The 27,258-nt window shown below is 46.3% G+C and overlaps 1 protein-coding gene across 3 annotated transcripts in view; it reads right to left on the bottom strand.

Moving 5' to 3' along the window:
• The window catches only part of CNTLN (centlein), a 419,445-nt gene extending 396,566 nt beyond the window's left edge, over positions 1-22,879 (bottom strand). For 2 of the 3 annotated variants that reach the window (XM_056552148.1, XM_056552151.1), the window contains exon 1: positions 22,623-22,754. The gene's annotated coding sequence lies outside the window, so the exon portion shown is untranslated. The other variant, XM_056552149.1, reaches the window with a different exon arrangement.
• Positions 22,880-27,258: the final 4,379 nt, after the last annotated feature.

The raw sequence follows: 27,258 nt of genomic DNA, 5'->3' as shown, positions 1-27,258 counted from the left end.
ATACCGTATTTATCGGGGTATACCACGCACCGGCCTATAACACGCACCCTCATTTTACCAAGGATATTTGGGTAAAAAAAGTTTACCCAAATATCCATGGTAAAATGAGGGTGCGTGCCGTCGCTGCCCACTTCTCTCCCCCTGCCTTTCCTGGGGTCCGCGCTGCTCCAGGCCTCCGTCGTGCGTCCCCAGCGTCGTTGCTATGCACGGCGCGGCGCTCTGACGTCATGCGCCGCGCCATTCAGCGCATAGCAACGACGCCGGGGACGCACGACGGAGGCCTGGAGCAGCGCGGACCCGACTCAGGTAATTATGCCACCGGGGATGGGGGGAGGCAACGGGGCAGCGGCGCCGGCAAAGGGTGCCGCTGCCCCTTCTCTCCCCCTGGCTGTCGGCGCCGCTTCTCTCTCCCTGGCTATCGGCGCTGGCACCGATAGTCAGGGGGACAGAACGGGCAGCGGTGCCGATAACCAGGGGGTGAAAAGGGCCGACAGCAGCGCTCTAGACCCCAGGAAAGGCAGGGGGAGAGAAGCGGGCAGCGACGGCCTCTCTCCCCCTGCCTTTCCTGGGGGTGTATCGGCGTATAACACGCACACAGACTTTAGGCTAAAAATTTTAGCCTAAAAAGTGCGTGTTATACGCCGATAAATACAGTATTTTTTTTTTTTAGGTAGTACTACTACTCCCAGCATGGAACAGACTGTTCCATGATGGGAGTAGTAGTAATACCTGTACTAATAGACAGATCGCTCCGGGTATATCGCCCTATATAATCTATAGAAACGGGCGGCACGGCCGCACTTCTCCGCTCCCCTGCACTGTACTCTGTGATGTGAAGAGAACTTCACATCACAGATTTATATTTCCTGCTGAGAGGTGTGATTGGCTGGATGGTTCCAGCCAATCACAACTTCCAGTGGCATATACAAATCTGTGATGTGAGGTTATCTGTGGCTGACCGCCCGCTTCAATACATTATATAGGAGGATAGCAACGGGTGTCCGAAGTGATGGGCGATCTGTCAATTATTACAGGTACTATTAAACACATAATTAAAATACATGACTAATAAAGAGTTTACCAAAATAAATTATAAAAAATATATTAATTTTTACAATGAAATGGCCCTTTCTACATTTTAAGGTTCCTCTTGGCTACATAAATTGGTCCGTTTAAAAATTAAGTTTTGTTATAAAAAAAAACAAATAAAAAAAAAAAAAAAAACACATTCATAAAAAGGTATCACCACTTTTTTGGATCCAAAAAAGAATTAAAAACGCCTGCAAAAACGCCAAAGTTAAAACCCACATGGCGTTTTCCTTGGCGTATTTTCAATCCCATAGACTTCTACAGGGGAAAAACACCACGATTTCAGTGACAAAAAATAAAAAACGCCATAGTTTCAACATGCTGCAATTTTGGAAAAACTGCCATGGAGCTGAAAAACACCAAAATGAAAAACGCCAAGTTGAAAAGGTATTTTGTGTTTTCCTATTGACTTGTAGCTAAAATCTGGCTGCAGCGTCTTTTCACTGAAAAACCGCCATGGGGGAGATTTGGCTATTTCTTTGCCTTTTTAGCACAAAAAATAAATAAATAAAAAATTGTGAAAACTTAGCCTAATCATATCAGTCCACAAAATAATGATATCATTTTTACCACAGAGAGAACACAGTTTTTCACACAAAAAAGCTGCATGTATCAACAAAGATTAACCACTCAACTAAAGTACAATATGTCGCTAAAAAAAAAAAATCTCAGAATCGCATCGCTTAGTAAAAGCATGTCAAAGTTATAACAACTTAAAGAGACATATACCAGATTAGAAAAATTGGTCTTGGTAATTTAGGTAAAAATAGGGAGCGTCCTTAACCCCTTAAGGACACAGGGCGTACCTGTACGTCCTAAGTCCCGCTATCGGGGTTTAAACTGTTCACACGAGCGAGAACAAATTAAACCTGTGTGTCACGGTTGCTACGGGCAGCCAGGACCCATGGCTAATGCTGGCATCAAAGTTGATTGCGGCGTCTAGATTGAAAGTAAAAACTATCCCGGCAGCTCAGCGGAGCTAATCGGGACTATCTCGACATAATCGCGAAGTCCTGATCAGCTCGCTAGATAAAAAGGAGGGTCCTCACCTGCCTCTTGGTTGTCCGATCGGCGATCTACTGCTCCATGCCTGCTAGGCTATGTTATGGCATAGCAGTGATCAGTGTATGGAATCAGAAGATTCCAAGGTATAGCCCCCGTGGGGAACAAAAAAATAAAAATAAAAAAGGAAGCCGCCGCCGCCGCCCCCCAATAAAAGTTTGAGTCACCCCCCCTTTTACATTTTTATTTTTTTTTAAATAAAATATGGTAATAAAAAATGAAATCATCATATGTGGTACCGCCACGAGCGTAAATGTCCAAACTATTAACCCCTTAAGGACCCAGCCATTTTACACCTTAGGACCCGGCCATTTTTTGAACATCTGACCACTGTCACTTTAAACATTAATAACTCTGGGATGCTTTTACTTCTCAATCTGATTCCGAGATTGTTTTTTCGTGACATATTCTACTTTAACATAGTGGTAAAATTTTGTGGTAACTTGCATCCTTTCTTGGTGAAAAATCCCAAAATTTGATGAAAAATTTGAAAATTTAGCATTTTTCTAACTTTGAAGCTCTCTGCTTGTAAGGAAAATGGATATTCCAAATATTTATTTTATTTTATTCACATATACAATATGTCTACTTTATGTTTGCATCATAAAAGTGACGAGTTTTTAATTTTGGAAGACACCAGAGGGCTTCAAAGTTCAGCAGCAATTTTCCAATTTTTCAAAAAATTTTCAAACTCACTATTTTTCAGGGACCAGTTCAGGTTTGAAGTGGATTTGAAGGGTCTTCATATTAGAAATACCCCACAAATGACCCCATTATAAAAACCGCACCCCCCAAAGTATTCAAAATGACAGTCAGCGTTTTAACCCTTTAGGTGTTTCACAGGAATAGCAGCAAAGTGAAGGAGAAAATTCACAATCTTAATTTTTTACACTTGCATTTTCTTGTAGACCCAATTTTTGAATTTTTACAAGGGGTAAAAGGAGAAAATTTATACTTGTATTTGTAGCCCAATTTCTCTCGAGTAAGCACATACCTCATATGTCTATGTAAAGTGTTCGGCGGGCGCAGTAGAGGGCTCAGAAGCGAAGGAGCGACAAGGGGATTTTGGAGAGTACGTTTTTCAGAAATGGTTTTTGGGGGGCATGTTGCATTTAGGAAGCCCCTATGGTGCCAGAACAGCAAAAAAAAAAAAAAAAAAAAAACACATGCCATACCATTTTGGAAACTAGACCCCTCGGGGAATGTAACAAGGAATTAAGTGAGGCTTAATACCCCACAGGTGTTTCACGACTTTTGCATATGTAAGAAATAAATAAAAAATTTTCACTAAAATGTGTGTTTCCCCCCAAATTTCACATTTTTGCAAGGGTTAATAGCAGAAAATACCCCCCAAAATTTGTAACCCCATCTCTTCTGAGTATGGAGGTACCCCATAAGTTGGCATGAAGTGCATTACGGGCGAACTACAATGCTCAGAAGAGAAGGAGTCATATTTGGCTTTTTGAGAGCAAATTTTGCTCGGGGGCATGTCGCATTTAGGAAGCCCCTATGGTGCCAGGACAGCAAAATAACCCCCACATGGCATACCATTTTGGAAACTAGACCCCTTGAGGAACTTAACAAGGGGTACAGCGAGCATTTACCCCCCACTGGTGTCTGTCAGATCTTTGGAACAGTGGGCTGTACAAAATTTTTTATTTGCACAGCCCATTGTTCCAAAGATCCGTCAGACACCTGTGGGGTGTAAATTCTCACTGCACCCCTCATTACATTCCGTGAGGGGTGTAGTTTCCGAAATGGGGTCACATGTGGTTTTTTTTTCTTTTTGCGTTTGTCAAAACCGCTGTAACAATCAGCCCCCCCTGTGCAAATCACCTCAAATGTACATGGCGCACTCTCCCTTCTGGGCCTTGTTGTGCGCCCCCAGAACACTTTACGCCCACATATGGGGTATCTCCGTAATCAGGAGAAACTGCATTACAAATTTTGGGGGGCTTTTTTCCCCTTTACCTCTTGTCAAAATGAAAAGTATAGGGCAACACCAGCATGTTAGTGTAAAAAAATTTTTTTTTACACCAACATGCTGGTGTAGACCCCAACTTCCCCTTTTCATAAGGGGTGAAAGGAGAAAAAGCCCCCCAAAATTTGTTAGGCAATTTCTGCCGAGTATGGCGATACCCCATATGTGACCCTAAACTGTTTCCTTGAAATACGACAGGGCTCCAAAGTGAGAGCGCCATGCGCATTTGAGGCCTGAATTAGGGATTTGCATTGGGGTGGACATAGGGGTATTCTACGCCAGCGATTCCCAAACAGGGTGCCTCCAGCTGTTGCAAAACTCCCAGCATGCTTGGACAGTCAACGGCTGTCCGGCAATACTGGGAGTTGTTGTTTTGCAACAGCTGGAGGCTCCATTTTGGAAACAGTGGCGTACCAGGCGTTTTTCATTTTTATTGGGGAGGGGGGCTGTGTAGAGGTATGTGTATATGTAGTGTTTTTTACTTTTTATTTTATTTTGTGTTAGCGTAGTGTAGTGTTTTTAGGGTACAGTCACACGGGCGGGGGATTACAGCGAGTTTCCCGCTACGAGTTTGAGGTGCCGCGCAAACTTTGCTGCATCGCAAACTTGCAGCCTGATACTCACTGTAAGCCCCCTGCCCATGTGAATGTACCCTGTACATTCACAAGGGGGGGGGACCTCCAGCTGGTGCAAAACTACAACTCCCATCATGCACAGTCTATCAGTGCATGCTGGCAGTTATAGTTTTGCAACAGCTGGAGGCACACGGGTTGGGAAACACTGAGTTAGGAAACAGACAATGTTTCCCAACCAGTGTGCCTCCAGTTGTTACAAAACCACAACTCCCAGCATGCCCAGGCAGCCGAAGGGCATATTGGGAGTAGTGGTTACGTTACAGCTGGAGGAGAACAGTTTGGTGACCACTGTGTAGTGGTGTCCAAGCTGCAGCCCTCCAGATGTTGCAAAACTACAACTCCCAGTATGCCAAAACTGTCCAGGCATGCTGGGAGTTGTAGTTCTGCAACATTTGAAGGGCCAGATGTTACAGAACTACAACTCCCAGCATGCCTGGACAGTAAGGGCATGCTGAGGATGTGTAGTTTTGCAACATCTGGAAGGGCACAGTGGTCTCCAAACTGTGGACCTCCAGATGTTGCAAAACTGCAACTCCCAGCATGCCCAGACGCCAAGGGCTGTCTGGGCATGCTGGGAGTTGTAGTTTACAGGGTCCCATTACAGCAATGCATGTCGCTTGACGGCGACGTGCATTGCTGTAAAGGGCCCGACCGCGGCTGAAGATCAACTCACCTGTCGCCGCCGTCTTCCTCGCCGGGATCCGGGTCTTCAGGGACGAGGTAAGTACCGGGGCCGGTCCCCAGCACTCCCCCGTCCTCTCCGGACTTTCAGGGGCCGGGCAGGACGGGAGGAAGTAACCGCCCCCCCCCCCTGCGATTGGTCGGTTAACTAACCGACAGATCGCAGGGAATAGGAGGAGGTGGCAGGCTTGCCACCTCGCTCCGATACTTCAGCATGGTCCTGGCTGTCTGTGACAGCCGGGATCATGCGAAATTACCGGGCGGTCGGGTCCCAAAGACCCGATCAGCCCGGTATAGCCGCAGATCGTAAGGGCGATTTCCGTTGCGATTTGCGGCGATTTGCGGCCTACATGGCCCCCCTCGGCGTTTGCCCTGGATCCCTGCTGAAGCATTTCAGCAGGCATCCGCTTCCGATCTCTGCCCGGGGCGCGGCAGAGGCCGGAGAAACACCAGGACGTACTAGTACGTCCTGGGTCCTTAAAGCCCAGGGTGCCAGGACGTTCTAGTACGTCCTGGGTCCTTAAAGGGGTAGTCCAGTGGTGAAAAACTTATCCCCTATCCTAAGGATAGGGGATAAGTTTGAGATCGCGGGGGGTCCGACCGCTGGGGCCCCCTGCGATCTCTCTGTACGGGGCCCCGGCTCTCCGCCGAGATAGCGGGTGTCGACCCCCGCACGAGGCGGCGGCCGACACGCCCCCTCAATACATCTCTATGGCAGAGCCGGAGATTGCCGAACGCAGCGCTTCGGCTCTGCCATAGAGTTGTATTGAGGGGGCGTGTCGGCCGCCGCTTCGTGCGGGGGTCGACACGCCCCCTTCCAGCGGGCTGTCGGGGCTCCGTACAGGAGATCGCGGGGGGCCCCAGGGGTCGGACCCCCCGCGATCTGCAACTTATCCCCTATCCTTAGGATAGGGGATAAGTTGCTCACCACTGAATCACCACTGGACTACTCCTTTAAGGGGTTAAAATATAAGGTTAGTTAAATCGCACAGTCGATGGCGTACATGTAAAAAAAAATTCACTTCATATACCATAAATTAATAAAAAGCGATCAAAACAAAAATTAAACCAATAAAAACTAGAGAAGACAGCCCAAAAAATAAGCCCTCATATTGCCCCGTACACAGAAAAATAAAAAAAGTTATATGGGTCAGAAAATGACAATTTTAACCCCTTAAGGACCCAGCCCATTTTCATCTTAAGGACCTGAGCATTTTTTGCACATCTGACCACTGTCACTAAGCATTAATAACTCTTAGATGCTTTTACTTTTCATTCTGATTCCAAAATTGTTTTTTTTTTTAAAGTGACATATTCTGCTTTATGTTAGTGTTAAAATTTCATCGATACTTGCATCACACACTGGGGATGATTTCTATCTGTGAATGTGGACATACTGCACGGGCGGAAATCATCACTAGTCTGTGATTTCCCCCCATCCCCAGCCCGTGCAGTATGTCCTGCTTCACATATAGAGATCATCCACAGTCTGTGATGTCCACCATCTTATCCCCAGCCGGTGCAGTATGTCCCCCTTCACACATAGAAATAGAAATCATCCCCAGTCTGTGATGTCTCTCCCCCCCCCCCCCCCCCCTATCCCCAGCCTGTGCAGTATGTCCCCCTTCACACATAGAAATCATTAGGGAGGGGAGATGGATGAGGAGCCGTGTACGTAGAGCTGGGCGGTATGACCAAAAATCTGTATCACTGTATTTTTTGTAACTTATGGCGGTTCCACGGTTTATTACGGAATTCCCCCCCCCCCCCCCCCATCATGTGAACCGCGAGCGCTGTTCTGCTCCTCCCCCCAATTATCAGCCCAGTGCTGCGCTGTCCCCATCGGGGAACTAATCACATGTCACCCGCAAACGCTTCCCTCCTTGTCCTCCTGTTTGTTGCGGGCCGCCGGCGTTGGAACTCTATACTGTACGCTGTATCCCTAAGCCTGGGCTGCAAAAGATAAAACAAAATAAAAATTTTACTCGCCTCCAGTTGGTCTGGTACCGGCCTCACCTGCTTCCTGGGGACGGGAACGTCGTAGAGCCATCAGCCCATCAGCGGCCGCAGCGATGTCCCGCCTCGGCCGATGATAGGTTGAGGGCACCGTCATGTAAGAAGCCGGCTTCTTGCATGACAGTGCGCTCAACCTATCACCGGTCGAAGTGAACATCGCTGCGGCCGCTGATAGGCTGACGGCTCTCCAACGTGGGAAGGTGAGTTAAAGTTTATTTTGTTTATCTTATGCAGCCCAGGCATAAGGATACAGCATACAGTACAGAGTTCCAGCGTCGGCGGCCCGCGACAAACAGGAGGACGAGGGAGGCAGTGCTTGCGGGTGACGTGATCAGTTCCCCAATGGGGACAGTGCAGCACTGGGCTGATAATTAATGGGGGGGGGGGGGGGGGAGGAGCAGAACAGCGCTCGCGGGTCACATATGATTAGTTCCCCAATGTGGGAACAGCGCAGTGCTGGGTTGATAATTCATTCATTACCCGAGGGGGAGGGGCCCAACCGGTATTGCAGTATGGGAAAAATTCATTTTGTGCAGGACAAAAATTTTGGTATTCGGTATGAACCGGTATACCGCCCAGCACTACGTGAACATCCTCTCTCCCCTGCTCTGCCTTCTTTCTCCCATGCAGACCTGCGTCTTTCTCTCATGCAGACCTCCGTGCTCTGCTCTGCCTTCACTCCACCAAGCTCTAGCTTTGGAAACCTTATGAGAGCTGAGGGGAGGAGCAGTAGCAAGTCTGCACGGGTCACAAGTTTCCACCTCACACCGGCGCCGGACTTTGCTGCCTGGAAGACTGGAGGAGGAATCGGAAATGATCCATCCTCTTGCGAGCAGGCTGTGTAGAGCATCGCTGCGCCACACAGAATTCTGCGCTGAAGAAACCATACTCACCACTGGACCGCCAGGGCTGACTGTTCTCCCCCTTCTTCTCCAAAGGTAAGAAGAAGAGAGGTGTGTGTGTGGGGGGGGGGGGGGGGAATAACTGTTTAAAATAAATGAGCATTTCTAAATGTATTAAAAATAAATCATCTGCAGCACCGCTAAGCCCCCCCCCCCCCATACACACACACAAACAGCACCACACAAAATATGTTAATTAGTTAAAAACTAAATGTTAATTAGTTATGGCAACTGTCTGAGTTGTTTTTTTCTAAACTTAAACCTCAGTATTCTGATTTAATTGCTGTGCTGGCACTTTGAGGGAAAAAAGGTTGGCGTGCATTACGGATTGGGGACTCTGGCTCAAATAGGTTCGCCATCACTGACATATACAATATGTCTAAATTATGTTGGCATCATAAAGTTGACATGTTTTTACTTTTGGAAGACATCAGAGGGCTTCAAAGTTCAGCAGCAATTTTCCAATTTTTCACAAAATTTTCAAATCAGAATTTTTCAGGGACCAGTTCAGTATTGAAGTGGATTTGAGAGGCCTTCATATTAGAAATACCCGACAAAAGACCCCGTTTTAAAAACTGCACGCCTCAAAAGAATTTAAAATGACATTCAGAAAGTGCATTAACGTTTTAGGTGTTTCACAGGAATAGCAGCAAAGTGAAGGAGAAAATTCAAAATCTATTTTTTACACTCGCATGTTCTTGTAGACCCAGTAAAAAGGGGTAAAAGGAGTGAAATCACCCTAAAATTTGTAACCCAATTTCTCTCCAGTAAGGAAATACCTCATATGTGTATGTCAAGTGTTCTGTGGGTGCACTAGAGGGCTCAGAAGGGACGGAGCAACAATGGGATTCTGGAGTTTTTCTGAAACTGTTTTTGGGGGGCATGTCACATTTAGGAAGCCCCTATGGTGCCAGAACAGCAAAATGGAATACTATTTTGGAAACTACACCCCTCAAGGAACATAACAAGGGGTCCAGTGAGCCTTAACACCCCACAGGTGCCCCAAAATTTGTAACCCCATCGCTTTTGAGTATGAAAATACCCCATGTGTGGACGTCAAGTGCTCTACTGGCGCACTACAATGCTCAGAAGAGAAGGAGCGCCATTGGGCTTTTGAGAGAGAATTTGGCTGAAATTGAAGTCAGGAGCCATGTGCGTTTACAAAGCCTACTGTGGTGCCAGAACACTGAACACACACACACACGACCCCATTTTGGAGACTACACCCCTCACAGAATTTAATAAGGGGTGCAGGGAGCATTTACACCCCACTGGTGTTTGACAGATCTTTGGAACAGTAGGCTGTGCAAATGAAAGTGGTGAATTATACTCACCGATAATTCCTTTTCTGGAAGTCTCCACGACAGCACCCATGAGATTACATCCTCCTCCTGATTGGGACAGGAAAAAAACACTGAGGTTAAATTCCCCACCCCTTCCTTTCCACACCAGTGTATTGATAAAGAACACCGAAGGAAAAAGAAAAAAAAAAGTGCACTAAAACACCACAACAAAAAAAACAAAGGGTGGGATGTATGGGTGCAGACTTCCAGAAAAGGAATCGGTGAGCATAATTCACCATTTCTCCCCACGTCTCCACGACAGCACCCATGAGAAATATCAAATAATTTATTAGGGAGGGACTATAGAAACAGAGAACTTTACGTCCAAAGGCCATAGCCTCAGAAGACAATACATGAACTCTATAATGTCTTAGAAAAAGTATCTGTTCTACTAGTAGAAGGGGCCTTCAATTGTATAGGAGGGGCTTTACCTCTGGCCACATAAGCCTCTGAAATTGTGGTCTTAATCCATCTGGCTATAGAACTTCTAGAGGCTTTTTTACCTCTATTAGGGCCAGCAAACTGAATAAACTGATTATCATCCTTCCTCCACTGACTAGTTCTGTCAATGTAAAGGAGAACAGCTCTCCTAACGTCCAGAAGATTATATGATTTTTCTAGGTTATTTTTTGGATTAGAACAGAAGGATGGAACCACAATATCTTGTGACCTATGAAAGGTAGAGACAACCTTGGATAGAAAGCTAGGATCAAGCTTAAAAATTATTTTGTCATCCAAAATTCTCATATAAGGTTCCCGGATAGAAAGAGCCTGAATCTCACCTACTCTTCTGGCTGTAGTGATGGATATTAAGAATTTAGTTTTGAGAGTCAAAAATTTAACAGAAATAGAATCCAGAAATAGAACTGTATTTAAATTCCACTGAGGGCAGAGATTTAAAAAGTCTTAGGTCTGAGTCTGCTGGACGCTTTAATAAATCTAGAAATCCACATGTTATCAGCCAATTTTACATGATAGAGAGCACTGAGAGCAGAAACCTGTACTTTTAAGGGTACTAGGGGAGAGACAAATCAAATCCCTGCCGAAGGAAGGTCTAGAATTTTAGGAATCACTGGAATGTTGATAGAAAAAGAATCCCCACACCAAGAAATACATTTCTTCCAGGTTTTAGCATAGATTCTAGTGGTAGTATCTTTATGGCTAGATAGAAGTGTATTTACTACCTTTTCAGAGAAACCTTCCTGCAGCAGAATGGACTTTTCAATTTCCATGCTGTAAAGCTGAGGTTTTTGATCTGACAATGAAAGGATTGTCCCTGGGACAGAAGATCCTTCTGAGGAGGAAGGCAGATGGGATCCTCTATTCTTAGAATTTTTGTAGAGAGAACCAGCTCCTCTTTGGCCAGTATGGAGCTACTAGGATTAGAATGCAATGGCAGTTCATTCGTTTTTGAATGACCCGATATATCGGAGGCAGGGGAGGAAATGCATATCCCATACTGAACGTCCAATCCTGAGCCAAAGCATCTACTGCTAGAGGATTTAGGGTTTAGGGTAGAATAGATGCACCTTGTGATTTCTCCTGGTTGCAAACAGATTTCTCCGTAATCATCCTGAATGCCCACGGGGCTAGAGGCCATTCCCCTGGGTCTAATATGTGTCTACTCAGGAAGTCCGCCTCTAAGTTTCAGACCCCTCTGAGATGGACTGCTGAGATAGAAAGAACCTTGTTTTCTGCCCAAGAAAATATTTGGTGAGAAACTGATTGAAGAGCTGTGTGTCCTGGGCCTCCCCGACGTCTTATAAAGGCTACTGAAGTCGTGTTATCCGAGTAAATGAGGAGATGGCGATTCCTGCAGTTTTCCCTCCAATTCTTGGAGTGTCATCCATATTGCCAGTAGCTCTCTGAAGTTGGAAGATTTCCTTGCTGTCTGAGGATCCCACTTCCCTTAGGACTACCTGAGTCTCTGAGTGAGCACCCCATCCCCATGCACTGCCATCTGTTATAAGTAAATGGTTTGTCTGTAACCAACCTACTCTCTTAAAATTTTTCTTTAGCGTCCACCATCTTAGATGGGTTTTCACTTGAGAGGGAATTATCACATTTTTGTCTAAAGACTTCTGAGACTTGTCCAAAATGGCTAGAATCCACTTTTGTAGAGTCCTGGAGTTAAACGGAGCACAAGCTACTGATTGGATGCAAGATGTCACAAGACCCTGAGTGGACATTGCCGTCCTGATTGTACAAGAATGGAGGGCTAGGAACTGGGACACTAATGCCTGCAGTAATACCCTCTTGGAATCTGGAAGAAAGGAGGTCTGAATCCTTGAATCCAAGAGGTTACCCAGGAATATATTCCTCTGACTGGGAATAAGATCTGATTTGTCCACATTTAGAATCCAGCCAAACTTCTGGAGAACAAGAATAGTTCTCTGTAAATGAAGTTCCAATTGAGGAGCAGAGTCCGCCACTATCAGAATGTTGTCTAGATCAGGGTTTCCCAACCCAGTCCTCAAGGCACACCAACAGTCCAGGATTTTAATTTTTCCCTGTTCTATTCCAATGGAGTAACTGAAAAAACCCGGAATATTGGTGTGCCTTGAGGACTGGGTTGGGAAACACTGGTCTAGATAATGGATAATTAGAATAGACTCCTTCCTGAGAAGGGCAACCACCTCTGCCAAGACCTTGGTGAAAATTCGAGGCACAGATGACAGGCCCGAATGGGAGACAGAAACTGAAAGTGGCGAACCCTGGACCCCCCACCAAATGGCAAATCTCAAATATTTGAATGGATGAGAATATGGTAATAAGCATTTCGAAGATAGATTGTCGCCATCACCGCCCCCTCCTTTATCAACTGAACTGCAGATTTTACAGATTCCATCTTGAATTTTTTGTAAAGCACAAATTTGTTCAAGGGTTTCAGATTTATAATTGTACGGAATTTCCCATTTGGTTTGGAGACCAAAATCAGGGAGGAGTAATGACCTAGGCCCCTCTGAAGGAAAGGAACCTCCTGGATAGCACCCAGGCTGAGAAGGTCCTGAACACCCTTAAGACCCAATTTCAGTTTTTTTGGACTCTGATAAGTAAAGTATCTTGAAGGGGGAGGTGATGACAAGTCAATCTGAAGGCCCCGAGATATTATCTCTACAATCCATGGATTGGGAATGAAGGACTCCCACACTGGGGCAAAATGGGAAAGCCTTGTCCCCACTGGCCTGGCGTCACTGTTTAGGGTTGGAAGAGGACTGACCGGGGTTAGTGAAGATATTTCTACCCCTACCCCCATTCCTCTGAAAGGTTGGTCTGACTGGGAAAAAAGACGAAAAGAAGATTTCTTAGGTTGGACCTTATCTAAGGGCAATCCTTTTTTTCTTATCTGCTTCTTTTTCCAATATAGAATCCAGCTCTGGACCAAATAAACATTTTTTAGGGCCGATACCGATAATCTGTGACCTTTCAGGCCGAATGCCGATAATTCATACCGATATTCTGGTATAATACAGGGATTTAGGTGCACTACTGTGGTAGATGTAACAATCACATTGGCTAACCCTCAACACTGATGTTAAAATTGAGACAGTCAGTATATCCTTATACGAAGGACATACCTGAGCCAACACACCAACGCCAAGGTTTCTCAAGTGGCGCGAGACCTAGCACTAACCTACCTGCGCTTGATAAGCAAAACCAGGGGCCAGTGGGCAATTGCGGCAGCATTAGGTCCAACTCACAGCCTGCTCCCAGTTACCTCCAGTGTGAACTGGGCACACATACAAACGGAGGAGGGAGGCAGACTATAAGCCCCACCCAAGTTGGGAGAGTATGTTTGCCGGCCTCACAGGTGAACCTGAATGCAGCCTAGAATGGAAATAAAGGCACATTAAATGTGGAGTTTGTACATCTCCAAGTAAAAGAATTAAATAACAAAAAAGAGAAAGAGAGATAGAGTCTCAAATGGCAGGCAGGAGGTGCTCAACCCCACATGCGGATATATATATATATATATATACATACTCAGCCAACTTGGGTGGGGCTTATAGTCTGCCTCCCTCCTCCCATTGTATGTGTGCCCAGTTCACATTGGAGGTAACTGGGAGCAGGCTGTGAGTCGGACCTAATGCTGCCGTAATTGCCCACTGGCCCCTGGTTTTGCTTATCAAGCACAGGTAGGTTAGTGCTAGGTCCCGCTAGGCCACTTGAGAAACCTTGGCGTTGGTGTGAGGGGTCAGGTACGTCCTTCATATAAGGATATACTGGCTAATGTCTTAATTTTAACATCAGTGTTGAGGGTTAGCCAATGTCATTGTTACATCTACCACAGTAGTGCACCTAAATCCCTGTATTATACTAATTGTTACACATCCGCACCGCTTATCTGGTGTAGGATGTTATTTGTGGCACTTGTAGTCTGTTGCAGGCATCCCCCACCGTATGCATTTTTATGCTGGGGATCACCCTTAGCAACAGACTACAAGGGTAGGATCTGCTCCCCCAGTATATATGCACAACCGCATGTGGGGTTGAGCACCTCCCGCCTGCCAGTTGAGACCATCTCTCTTTTTTGTTATTTAAGACCGATATTACGGTATAAGTTATCAGCTATTTTCTTCCCAGCCCCGCAGAAGCCGCTGCAGATCAATGATTTAAAGCGGGTGCTTTAACCCCTTAAGGACCAAGGACGTATGAGTACGTCCTTGGTCCCGCTGGCGTTATATAACGCGGGGTCCCACGGTGACCCCGCATCATATCATGGCGGGCCCGGGGTCATAGTCAAGCCGGGACCCGGCTGCAAATAGCGCGCGGCACTAATCGCGGTGCCGCGCGCTCAAAGCTGAGCCACACGGCTAAAAGTGAAAGTAAAAACTGCCGGTTAGCTCAGTGGGCTGTTCGGGATAGCCGCGGCGAAATCGCGGCATCCTGAACAGCCAGAGGGTCCCTACCACCTGCCTCCTCGCTGTTCGATAGCCGAATGACTGCTCAGTGCCCGAGATCTAGGCATGAGCAGTCAAGTGGCAGAATCATCGATCACTGGTTTCCTATGAGAAACCAGTGATCAATGTGGAAGATCAGTGTGTGCAGTGTTATAGGTCCCTATGGGAGCTATAACACTGCAAAAAAAAAAAAAAGTGAAAAAAGATCATTTAACCCCTCCCCTTTTCCCATAAAAAAAAAAAAAACACAGTATAAATAAAAATAAACATATGGTATCACCGCGTGCGGAAATGTTCAAATTATAAAAATATATCGTTAATTAAACCACACGGTCAATGGCGTACGCGCAAAAAAATTCCAAAGTCCAAAATAGTGCATTTTTGGTCACTTTTTATATAATTTAAAAATGAATAAAAAGCGATCAATAAGTCCTATCAATGGTACCGTTAAAAACTACAGATCACGGCGCAAAAAATTAGCCCTTATACCGCCCCATACGCGGAAAAATAAAAAAGTTATAGGGGTCAGAAGATGACAATTTTAAACGTATTAATTTTCCTGCATGTAGTTATGATTTTTTCCAGAAGTACGACAAAAATCAAACCTATATAAGTAGGGTATCATTTTAATAGTATGAACTTACAGAATAAAGATAAGGTGTAATTTTCACCGAAAAATGTACTACGTAGAAACGGAAGCCCCCCAAAAGTTACAAAACGGCGTTTTATTTTTTTCAATTTTGTCGCACAATGATTTTTTTTTTCCGTTTCACCGTAGATTTCTGGGCACAATGACTGACGTCATTACAAAGTAGAATTGGTGGTGCAAAAAATAAGCAATCATATGGATTTTTAGGTGCAAAATTGAAAGAGTTATGATTTTTTAAAGGCAAGGAGCAAAAAACGAAAGTGCAAAAACGGAAAACCCCCCGGTCCTTAAGGGGTTAAATCAATGAACTGCATCGGCTTTAGCGGGGCCTGAGACCACCGTCATCCGCTTCTCTCCCCCTGTCTGTCCTGGGGTCCTCCCTAGTCCAACCACCGCCGCCGCTGCCCCATTGCCTCCCCCATCCCCGGTTTTATAATTAAATGTTCCTAGGGTCCACGCTACTTCTGGCTCCGGCAGCGTCCTGAGCTGTTACTGTGCCTAATGCCTGCAGTAATACCCTTTTGGAATGCGGAAGAAAGGAGGTCTGAATCCTTAGATCCAAGAGGGTATCCAGGATCCAGCCAAACTTCTGGCTGGATTCAGCAAGAGCCAGAAGTAGCACAGAACCCGGGCCCCGGGAACAGGTAATTATAAAACCGAAGATGGGGGAGGCAATGGGGCAGCGGCGGCGGTGGTCTCTGGCCGGGGGGGGGGGTGGCATTATCGGCAAGGCAATTGCTGATACCGATAATGTCCAAAATCGTGAATATCGGCCGATAATATTGGCCAAAACGATTATCAGCCGATCCCTAGAAGGGAGCAGAGTTTACTTTTAGAACTCATGTCCCCCGACCAAGATTTTTGCCACAGTACACGCCTAGTGGTATTGGACAAAACAGCAGATTCTGCACAGGCATCAGATAAAAAATTAAAAGCCATTTTAAGAGGTAAGGACTCCAAAATGTGGTTTTTAGGGGCGTCAGACTGGAGATGGTATTCCAGTTGGTCTAACCACGCAAGTAGAGGCTATACTAGGCCTTATCAAGGAAGAAGCAGCCTCCCAGGTCTTTTTTTTTTTTTTTAGCAAACTCTCTGCCTTTCTATCCATCGGATCTTTTAGTTGTGTAGTGTCCTCGAAAGGCATAGAGGTATGCTTTGCTATTTCAGCAACCGGGACGTCTACTAACGGTATCGTATCCCAAGTGATAGAGTCTGAGGGGGACATGCATCAAAGATTTTACCCCTGTTTTGTGTGTATTATTTTGCGCAAGCCCTTTTTTTTTGCGCACGTTTTGGTAGAGCATGTCCTCCAGATGTGGCTGAATCAGGGTACCTTGGATTGACATCTATAGGACACATGGATTTATTAACTGCTTTTCCTTTGCACCAAAAATTTTGACGCAAGTGCGTCTTTTTCCCAGCAAATATAAGCCAACTTTAACTGCACGTAGCGATCCTTTCTATTTCTGAAGGAAAGTTCTACTAAGGAACCACCAGAATGTTTTTACTTTCCTATCTCAATTCCTCCTTTGGTTTGCTTTATATTGCTTTTTACTCCTTGGTTATTCCAAAGCACTTTGAAAATAATTTGCATATAGAATATTTGTTTACAGTTCAGTTATTCATTAGATCACTTGTATATTGTTATTGTTATTTTATGATCCAACAATTTAATACATTTACATAGGAAATGTTTGATAACTTATCATTGAACAAGATCCGTCACATTAAAATAGCTTTGTAATCCACTTAACACTGTAGATCATTCTCCTTTTATTTTTACAATTTACTGCTTTTCCCCAGCGCCCGGTAAGATGGTGGCTATCACTGATAGCCAGCCATCTTACCATGTGACCACGGGGGGTTTCATCCCACCCCCCCAGCGATCGCTGCTATCAGCTAGTCAAATCTGACTAGCTGATAGCAGCGCGGTGTGTGAGTCCCGATCACGGGGATCGGGACATACACCGCTCTGCTAAGTCTCCCTTACCCGTCCCCCGGCGTCACTTACCCGGCCATGCGATGTCCCGAGCGGTCCCGGTGCGAGCGGCGTCCTCACGCGGTCCTGGAGGTGGTGCGTCCCCGGTGGTGAGTTTGCAGCAGCAGGGCGGCATCTTCATTGGCAGCAGTGAGATCGCCGTAAAGCGATCTCACCGCTGCATCTGGGAGTTTCAAAACTACAACTCCCAGCATGCCCAGACAGCCTTTGGGTTTCTGAGCATGCTGGGAGTTGTAGTTTTGCAACATCTGGAGGGCCACAGTTTGGAGACCACTGTATAATGGTCTCCAATCTGTGCTCTTCCAGATGTTCCAAAATTACAAATCTCAGCATGCCCACTCTGTCGAGGCATGCTGGGAGTTGTAGTTCTGTAACATCTGGAAGACCACAGATTGGAGACCATTATACAGTGGTCTACAAACTGTGGACCTCCAGCTGTTGCAAAACTACAACTCCCAGCATGCCCAGACTGCCCAAGCATGCTGGGAGTTGTAGTTCGTCAACATCTGACCCTTCAGATATTGCCGAAATACAACTTCCAGCATGTCTGGCCATGCTGGGAATTATAGTTTTGCAACAGCTGGAGGCACACTAGTTGGGAAACATTGTTCGTTTCCTAACTCTTTTTCCCAACCCGTGTGCCTCCAAACTATAACGCCCAGCATGCACTGACAGACCATGCATGCTGGGAATTGAAGTTGTGCAACAGCTGGAGGCACACTGGTTTGGAAACACTAAGTTAAGTAAAAAACTTTCAAGTGTTTTGCAACCAGTGTGCCTTCAGCTGTTGCATAACTACAACCCTCAGCATGCACGGACTGCCAAAGGGCATGCTGGGAGTTGTAGCAGTATGCCTCCAGCTGTTGCAGAACTACAAGTTCCAGCATGTCCTTCTGCTGTCACTGCATGCTGAGATTTGAAGTTTTTGCAACAGCTGAAGGCACACTGGTTGCGAAACACTGAGTCTGTTTCCATGTTTCGCAACCAGTGTGCCTCCAGCTGTTGCAAAACTACAACTCCCAGCATGCACGGACAGCCAAAGGGCATGCTCGGAGTTGTAGTTTTGCAACAGCTGGATGTTTCCCCCCCCCCTCCCCCCATTGTGAATGGACAGGGTACACTCACATGGGCAGAGGTTTACAGGGAGTGCTGCAAGATTGAGATGCAGCAAACTCGCTGTCAACCCCCGCCCGTGTGACTGTACCCTAAAAACACTACACTACAATAAAATAAGTAAAAAACACTATATATACACATACCGCTACACAGCCCCCCTCCCCTCCCCAATAAATATGAACAACGTCTGGTACGGCACTGTTTCCAAAATGGAGCCTCCAGCTGTTGCAAAACAACAACTCCCAGTATTGCCGGACAGCCATTGACTGTCCAGGCATGTTGGGAGTTTTGCAACAGCTGGAGGCACCCTGTTTGGGAAACACTGGCATAGAATACCCCTATGTCCACCCCTATGCAAAACCCTAATTTAGGCCTCAAATGCGCATGGCGCTCTCACTTTGGAGCCCTGTCGTATTTCAAGGCAACATTTTTGGGTCACATATGGGGTATCGCCGTACTCGGGAGAAATTGCCTTACAGATTTTAGGGGGCTTTTTCTCCTTTTACCCATTATGAAAAGGAACAGTTGGAGTCTACATCAGTATGTTAGTGTATAAAAATAAAATTATTTCACTGACATGCAGGTGTTGCCGCATACTTTACATTTTCACAAGAGGTAAATGGGAAAAAAAGATCCCCATTTTTTGGGACACAATTTAGCCGGAGTACGGAGATACCACATATGTGGGCGCAAAGTGCTCTGCGGGCGCACAACAAGGCCCATAAGGTAGAGTGCACCATGTACATTTGAGGTGATTTGCACAGGAGTGTCACAGATGTTAAATGAAGAATAAGGACATTGGTATAATTGATGTGTTATAATTGGGTGCAAAAAGTGGTATTATTGTGAGATTAAAACTCTACATAATGAAGAAAAAAAATTCTAAAACTAATAACGAGGACAAAACTTACTGTTTAGGTGCAGATACGCTGCAGACAAAGCTCCTACTAAATAGAGCTGCGGTGTAAATTTATGCTCTGAGGAGAAATCTAAATTTAAACGCAATTCAAGAAAGTAGCTGCACAAGAATGATAAATTTAACGCAGCTGCGCCAAATTTAGACAACAGGCAGAGGGGTAAAAAACTTCTATTATACACTGGAAATGATACATGTCCCCCTGAGTCACTAAAGGGATAATGCCTTTTTTAGACCCCTATGAATATAAGCATTCTTTTCTGGCTTTGCCTATTCATCCTTAACAATGTTATGTAAATTTGCATGAACAGGGAAAGTACAGGGTTTCCGGTCTCCTAGGCCTCCAAAAAGTTCATCCTGGAAGGACTTAGTCTCCTGAACTTCCTCTAAATTTAAGGTAGTACAGACGGACTTAATTAAGGATTCTAGATCATCAGAATTAAACAAAAATTTCTTCAAAGAAGGATCTTCCTCTTCATGAGGATTTTCAAAATATTCTCCTTCTTCCAATTCTGGAGATACACATTGGAGATTAACAGTAGTAGTGGATGCCACAGGAGTAACAGGTGTAAAAGAAGCTAACACAGTGTATCTCTGAATGAATCATGGATTTAATTTCTTGCATACGTGTTGGAGAGTCATTTTTTACCACTGATGCAATGCATGCTTTACACAAGGGTTTAGAAGACGATTCAGGAAACTCTTTATAGCACATTACACATTTTTTAGGTTTTGATTTGGACCTGCAGAATCCTTGTCTCCTTCCAATTACAAGAAAGAGAAGGATAAACACCATGCAAATGAAGATAGGCCAGGGCGAACCCATAGGCCATCAGTACTCACGGATCCTGGGATCACTGGAGGATCTGGAATCTTTGCAGGCGAGCTCATGATGCAGCCTTGTAGTATCCAATGCTGGAATCAGGTAGAGCAACTTCCATCTTTGAGAGGGGCTTCATAGCAAAAAAGACGGTCTCCAGATTCAAATTCCCCACCCAAGGGCAGCTGGAAGTGACGTCAGACGCCAGCGTTCCATCCGGAAGGAGATTTGCAAAACTCCTTGCCGGGAGAAATAAACGAGGAAGCGCTCGCGCGAGGTAAAGCCCTGTGTACCAAAAGCATAGACCGCCGCAAGAACACCACCAGATCCCGCGCACCTGCAGCGCTCCCGCATCGTTCCCTCTGCCTCCATGCTCCCGGAGCGGACCTACAGAACGGACCGGACCCAAGGGAGAAAATATGACAGGGGGTGTGCTGTGCCAGCCCGAGTCTACAAGGCCCCGGTAAGGACCTCCAATTTCTTCACAGTGGAAAAAGCAGCGCTCACGGGTGACATATGATTAGTTCCCCGATGTGGGGGAAAGCACCGCTGGGCTGATAATTCATTGGGGGGGGGGGGAAAGAGAGAAACAGAACAGCGCCCGCGGGTCACATATGATTAGTTCCCCGATGTGGGGACAGTGTGCTGCGGCTGATAATTCATTCATTCGAGGGGGGGCCCAACCGGTAATGCAGTATGGTAAAAATTCATATCGTGATGGGGAAAAAAAAAAAAGGTATTCGGTATGAACCGTTATACCGCCCAACACTATCTGCACATCTCAGTCATTCCTCCCCAGGGCTGGTGCAAGGATTTTGTGTCACCCTAGGCAAAAACTAATTTTGCCGCCCCCTTGACATGCCCCACCTTACTACTTGGGTCACACACTAACAAACCTCACATAATCTTCTTACTTCTGGGGTCACACTCTGCAACACACCTGTTACGCTGTAAGAAACCTCCTCCCCATGTAATCTCCTTACTACTGTGGTGACACACTGTAACATACCCCCTCCTCATGTAATCCCCTTACTACTGTGGTGACACACTGTAACAAACCCCCTCCCCAAGTAATCACCTTACTACTGGGGTGATACGCTGTAACAAACCTGCTCCTCATGTAATCTCCTTACTACTGGGGTGACACGCTGTAACAAACCTCCTCCCCATGTAATCACCTTACTACTGGGGTGACACGCTGTAACAAACCTCCTCCTCATGTAGTCTTCTTACTACTGGGGTGACACACTGTAACAAACCTCCTCCCCAAGTAATCACCTTACTACTGGGGTGACATGCTGTAACAAACCTCCTCCCCAAGTAATCTCCTTACTACTGGGGTGACACACTGTAACAAACCTGCTCCTCATAATCTCCTTACTACTGGGGTGACACACTGTAACAAACCTGCTCCTCATAATCTCCTTACTACTGGGGTGACACACTGTAACAAACCTCCTCCTCATGTAATCTCCTTACTACTGGGGTGACACACTGTAACAAACCTCCTCCCCAAGTAATCACCTTACTACTGGGGTAACACGCTGTAACAAACCTCCTCCCCAAGTAATCTCCTTACTACTGGGGTGACACACTGTAACAAACCTCCTCCTCATATAATCTCCTTACTACTGGGGTGACACACTGTAACAAACCTCCCCAAGTATTCTCCTTACTACTGGGGTGACACACTGTAACAAACCTCCCCAAGTATTCTCCTTACTACTGGGGTGACATGCTGTCACTCCTTACTACTGAAGTGACTGAAGCTTAGCTGTCAGGACCTTGCGGAGGGCAGAGCGGTGTCACCATCAAGAGGATGCTATAGGCGGCTGCCCATTATGCCTATAGGTGCTATAGGCAGTTTGATTGTCTGAGTGCTCCCCCACCATATGTAGAAATGGGTTTTACCTGGATGATCTCATAACCTGCACAGTACGATAATAGGAAGGTACAGCCCATTACTACATGTCTGAGATGATGTACTCTTATAGGTAGTATGCAGCATAGATGACAGAATGGAAGAAACAATGAAGATAGTGATCATGTGACCTTACAGGAGACATTATTACTAATACACCTATACTGTATTATAAAGTGACTTCCATAAAGTGCACTGGACGGAGTTCTAGGAATTGTAACAAGATTACAGCCTATGGACACAGCACAGAGATTCTAATAACATACACACCCGATTCAAAGCTACCATGGCAGACACCATAACATCTCGTGTTAAAGAAGTAATAGGCAGTAGAAGTATATGGAGCGATTCAGCTAATGCAAAGTGAACGTGCACCCATAGCCTAGAGCAGTGTTTTCCAAGCAGGGAGCCTCCAGCTGTTGCAAAACTACAACTCCCAGCATGCCCGGACAGCCAAAAGCTGTCCGGGCCTGTTGGGAGTTGTAGTTTTGCAACAGCTGGGGGTACCCTGTTTGGGAAACACTGGCCTAGAGAACACAGAAGACTGACAGCTGTGTACACCCATACTGCCTCCTTACACTAACGTTCTACCTTATAGGACAGGACTGCCGGGCCGGTTATCTATCCGTGCAGTAGCGGCGGCGGTGTAGTTATTGACAGAAGACGAAGACTAATCGCACATACTACAAGACGGAAGCGGCTTCTCCATTCACTCAGCACTCACTTCAGTTCCCCGCTCGTTCGGCCCGCCACAGTGCAGCCAATCAGCATCCAGGCCGTGTTCTCCTGACCAATCACGACTCACTTCTCGCCTCCAGTCACAGAAAGACTAGGGCACTTACTGGCGGAGTGCGCAGTGTTTATGGTTACACGGCGGTTGTCACGGAGCTGGGGAGGGCGACTGTGCTCCTGTATGGTGGCCGTGTTAATCCTTCCTTGGAAAAGCCGTAAATATGGTAACATTGGACACACAACGCCTGACCTCCATGAAACACTTGGGAGCTGTGACACAAGCTGCGCTTAGTCTGGGATCCCGCTGTGTCCCTGCTGTTCTTTGCCCTTATTGCTGCTAAGTTGTTTTCATACTCAGTATTTCCAGATTTCATATTTTGGGTGGGACCAGGGGCGAGCATCTGGCACCCGGGGTGGACCCTATGTTGCCCACCAGCACTGTTCTGCTCCCCCCAATTAATGATCAGCCCAGCTGGGTACTACTCACAGATGTCAAGCACTGCCCTCCTCCTCTTTGTTGGGGGCCGCCGGGCGCTGGAACTCTATACTGTACGCCAGTGGTCTCCAACCTGCAGACCTCCAGATGTTGCAAAACTACAACTCCCAGCATGCCCGGACAGCCAGGGATGGAACTCTCTGTAAGCCAGTGGTCTCCAACCTGCGGACCTCCAGTTGTTGCAAAACATCTGTAGTTTTGCAACATCTGGAGGTCTGCAGGTTGGAGACCACTGGCGTACAGTGAGTTCCATCGCCGGCGGCCCCCAACAAAGAGGAGGAGGGCAGTGCTTGACATATGTGAGTAGTACCCCGCTGGGCTGATCATTAATTGGGGGGAGCAGAACAGTGCTGGCGGGTTACATGATTTTGGGGGAGAAGCCGAACACCGCACGCGGGTCACATGATAGGGGGGGCAGAACAGCGCAGGCGGGCCACATGATTTGTCGGGGGGGGGTGAATACCGTTATATACTGTGGAACCGCCATAAGTTAAAAAAAAATACCGTGATACACATATATGGTCATACCGCCCAGCCCTAGGTATATGCAGAGCACCCCCCCCCTTCCCTATCGGTATATGCAGAGCACCCCCCCTCCCCTATAGGTAAATGCAGAGCGCCCCCCCCCCCTCTCCCCTATAGGTAAATGCAGAGCACCTCCCCCTCTCCCCCCCTTCCCTATAGGTAAATGCAGAGCACCCCCCCCCCCTCTCCCGCCTTCCCTATAGGTATATGCAGAGCACCCCTCTTCCCTATAGGTATATGCAGAGCACCCCCCTCCCCCCCCTTCCCTATAGGTAAATGCAGAGCTCCCCCCTCTCCCCTATAGGTAAATGCAGAGCAACCCCCTCCCTCTCCCCCCTTCCCTATAGGTAAATGCAGAGCACCCCCCCTTCCCTATAGGTAAATGCAGAGCAACCTCCCCCCCCCCTTCCCTATAGGTAAATGCAGAGCAACCCCAAACCCCCCCTCTCCCCCCCTTCCCTATATGTAAATGCAGAGCACCCCCCTCCCTCTCCCCCCCCCCCCTTCCCTGTAGGTATATGCAGAGCGAGAAAAAAAAATAAAAATAAAAGGATGCTCACCTGATATCCCACGCAGCGTCTGTTTGGGAAACACTGATGATTAGACCAGTAGTAAGAGTTACTAAGCAGTAGTAAGGGTATGTCTCCATTCACACTATATGCTGGGAGTTGTAGTTTTGCAACATCTGGAGGCAGTATAAACGTGACCAGCAGCAAATGCACAATAGTAACTGTATTATATCATTAGGACATCATAGATGTCTAAAAGTTATCAGAGATACTAAGGTGACTACAGCTTCATATATGATCTCCACAAGACAAGATAATCAAACAAGCGCAAAGGAGTCATTTAATTGAAATATAAAATATACATGATTTTATTGGTATATATTAAAATCATACAATTCATAAAACATGAAAAAGGGGGAGAAAAACTACAACCACTGGGGGAGATTAGACAAAAAGGGGCGACACTACCTGCTTGTGCATCAATTCATAACAATAGATAATGTGCATAACTGGTGAGCAAATTTAAAGTGCATAATAGGGGCTTGTAACAGCTTCCATAAAGTGCATTAACATAAGCAGACACCAGCATACATACCAAAGTGCAAATGTAGAAATATAATGGCAGAACCAAGCAGGAGTGACGCCACCCCAACATCTGGAGGCACCCTGGTTGGGAAACACTGATCTAAGCAGTAGGAAGGGTATGCTGGGAGTTGTAGTTTTGCAACATCTGGAGGCACCCTGGTTGGGAAACACTGATCTAAGCAGTAGGAAGGGTATGCTGGGAGTTGTAGTTTTGCAACATCTGGAGGCACCCTGGTTGGGAAACGCTGATCTAAGCAGTAGGAAGGGTAAGCTGGGAGTTGTTTCACTGATGGAACTGCAGGACTAAGGCTGCATTCACACCACGATCTGACCTTCCGATGCACATATACTATTTTAGAAGCTCTAATAGCCTGAAATCGTATCTGTGCATGGATGGGTATGGACAGATACAGAGACATTAACTATTATGGGGCTGCGGACCTGATTGTAGTCAGCTAGTGACTACGATCTGGTCATTTTCTCAGGGGATCCGATATTTGTCTCGGACTGAAAATCATGGTGGGGTGTGATGAGAGGTGGATGGGGCAGATGTTTTATTCCAGGGGCAGATGGTGTTAACCCCTAAATGTTTGTGACGCCAGGGTGTGATTTTAACCGAGAACCACCCGAACGGTAGCACCGTTAGTCCTAGTTAGGCAGAGCAAATAAGAGTCCAAGACCAGGTCAGGGTTAACGGTAGCTTTTACTGAGGTAGACAGATGGTACAGTCTTTACAGCTAGACCAGGATCCCAAAGAGGTGACCAGTAACAAAAGAGACCTCACAGCTTGTTGGGACTTGTAGTGACTTTGACAGACTTTAGGACAGCCACGCTGACTATAATAGACTTGACTTGACTGAAGATAGTGACAGCAGACAGAGATGACTTTACTTACTGACTTGCTGCTGTAATTTAGGCTTGAGGCCTCCAGATGTGCTGGACACTGACTCGGAGATGACTGGACTTGACCTCAGCAGAAAGTGAATCACAAGAGAGATTGTAGTACCTCCCCCTCTTATAAAGGGGGCTGAGCAAGGAGCCCATAGACTAGCTGCGGGTCGTCTGGTGCTCTATGGGTAACAAAACATGTGACTTTAACATGTGAAAACCATTGTTGACTGAAAATTGTGGTCTGCCACTGTGATGTCCCGGTAAGGGATATGCATCCCAAAGTCCTTTCAGCTTGAGTCCCTGCACGTCCTCAGGGCTCACCTGCAGTGTTCCCCCATAATGTAATTATTTGTACATTAAATGTAAAGGACCTTAGATATGGTCACATGATTGTTAGTCACATGATAATGGTTGTCACATGTTAAAGTCACATGTTTTGTTACCCAGAGAGCACCAGGTGACCAGATGACCCCCAGCTAGCCTATGGGCTCCTTGCAAAGCCCCCCTTTATAAGAGGGGGAGGTACTACAATCTCTCTTGTCCAGTCCAGACATCTCAGAGTCAGTGTCCAGCACATCTGGAGGCCTCAAGACAAAATTACAGCCACAAGTCAGTAAATCAAGTCATCTATATCTGCTGTTACTATCTTCAGTCAAGTCTATTATAGTCAGCATGGCTGTGCTAAAGTCTGTCAAAGTCACTGCAAGTCCCAGCAAGCTGCGAGGTTCCTTGTGTTACTGGTCACCTCTCTGGGATCCTGGCCTAGTTGTAAAGACTGTACTATCTGTCTATCTCATTAAAAGCTACCATTAACCCTGACCTGGCCTTGGACTCTTATTTGCCCTGCCTAGCTAGGAATAACGGTGCTACCGTGCGGGTAGTTCTCGGTTAAAACCACGCCCTGGCGTCACGTACATTTAGGGGTTAACACCATCTGCCCCTGGGCTACAACATCAGCCCCATCCACCTCTCATCACATCCCGTGGCGCACCACACCACGATTTTCTGTCCGAGTCAAATATCGGATCCCCTGAGAAAATTACCAGATCGTAGTCACTAGCTGACTACGATCAGGTCCGCAGCCCCATAATAGTTAATGGTTCCGTATCTGTCCCTACCTTTCCATGCATAGATACGATTTCAGGTGATTTGAGCTTCTGAAAAGCCTGGACAGCATTGGCTCTCCTATTTGTCAGCAGATCCTCATCTTTTATATCAGGGGTACTTCACTTTTTTTTGAGAGTCCACTTATCCAGGTCTGCCATCAGAGGAGGGTCCAAGCTGAATGCTAAGACATGGTTCACTTAGCGCCGAAGAGCCATGAAAGGAAAAACTGTGCACCCACATAAATTGTGCTCCCACATGAGCATTGCTAATGTGCCCCCCACATGAACTATGCAGGAAATAATTTCCTGTGACTCTCCAGCTGTTGCAAACTACAACTCCCATCATGCACAGACAGAAGTTCATGACGGATGATGGTAGCTGA

The sequence above is a fragment of the Hyla sarda genome, chromosome 1 (assembly GCF_029499605.1).
Source record: "Hyla sarda isolate aHylSar1 chromosome 1, aHylSar1.hap1, whole genome shotgun sequence".
Lineage (NCBI taxonomy): Eukaryota > Metazoa > Chordata > Amphibia > Anura > Hylidae > Hyla > Hyla sarda.
Note: the sequence above shows the minus strand (reverse complement) of the source record. Positions and strands in the feature narration are given on the sequence as shown.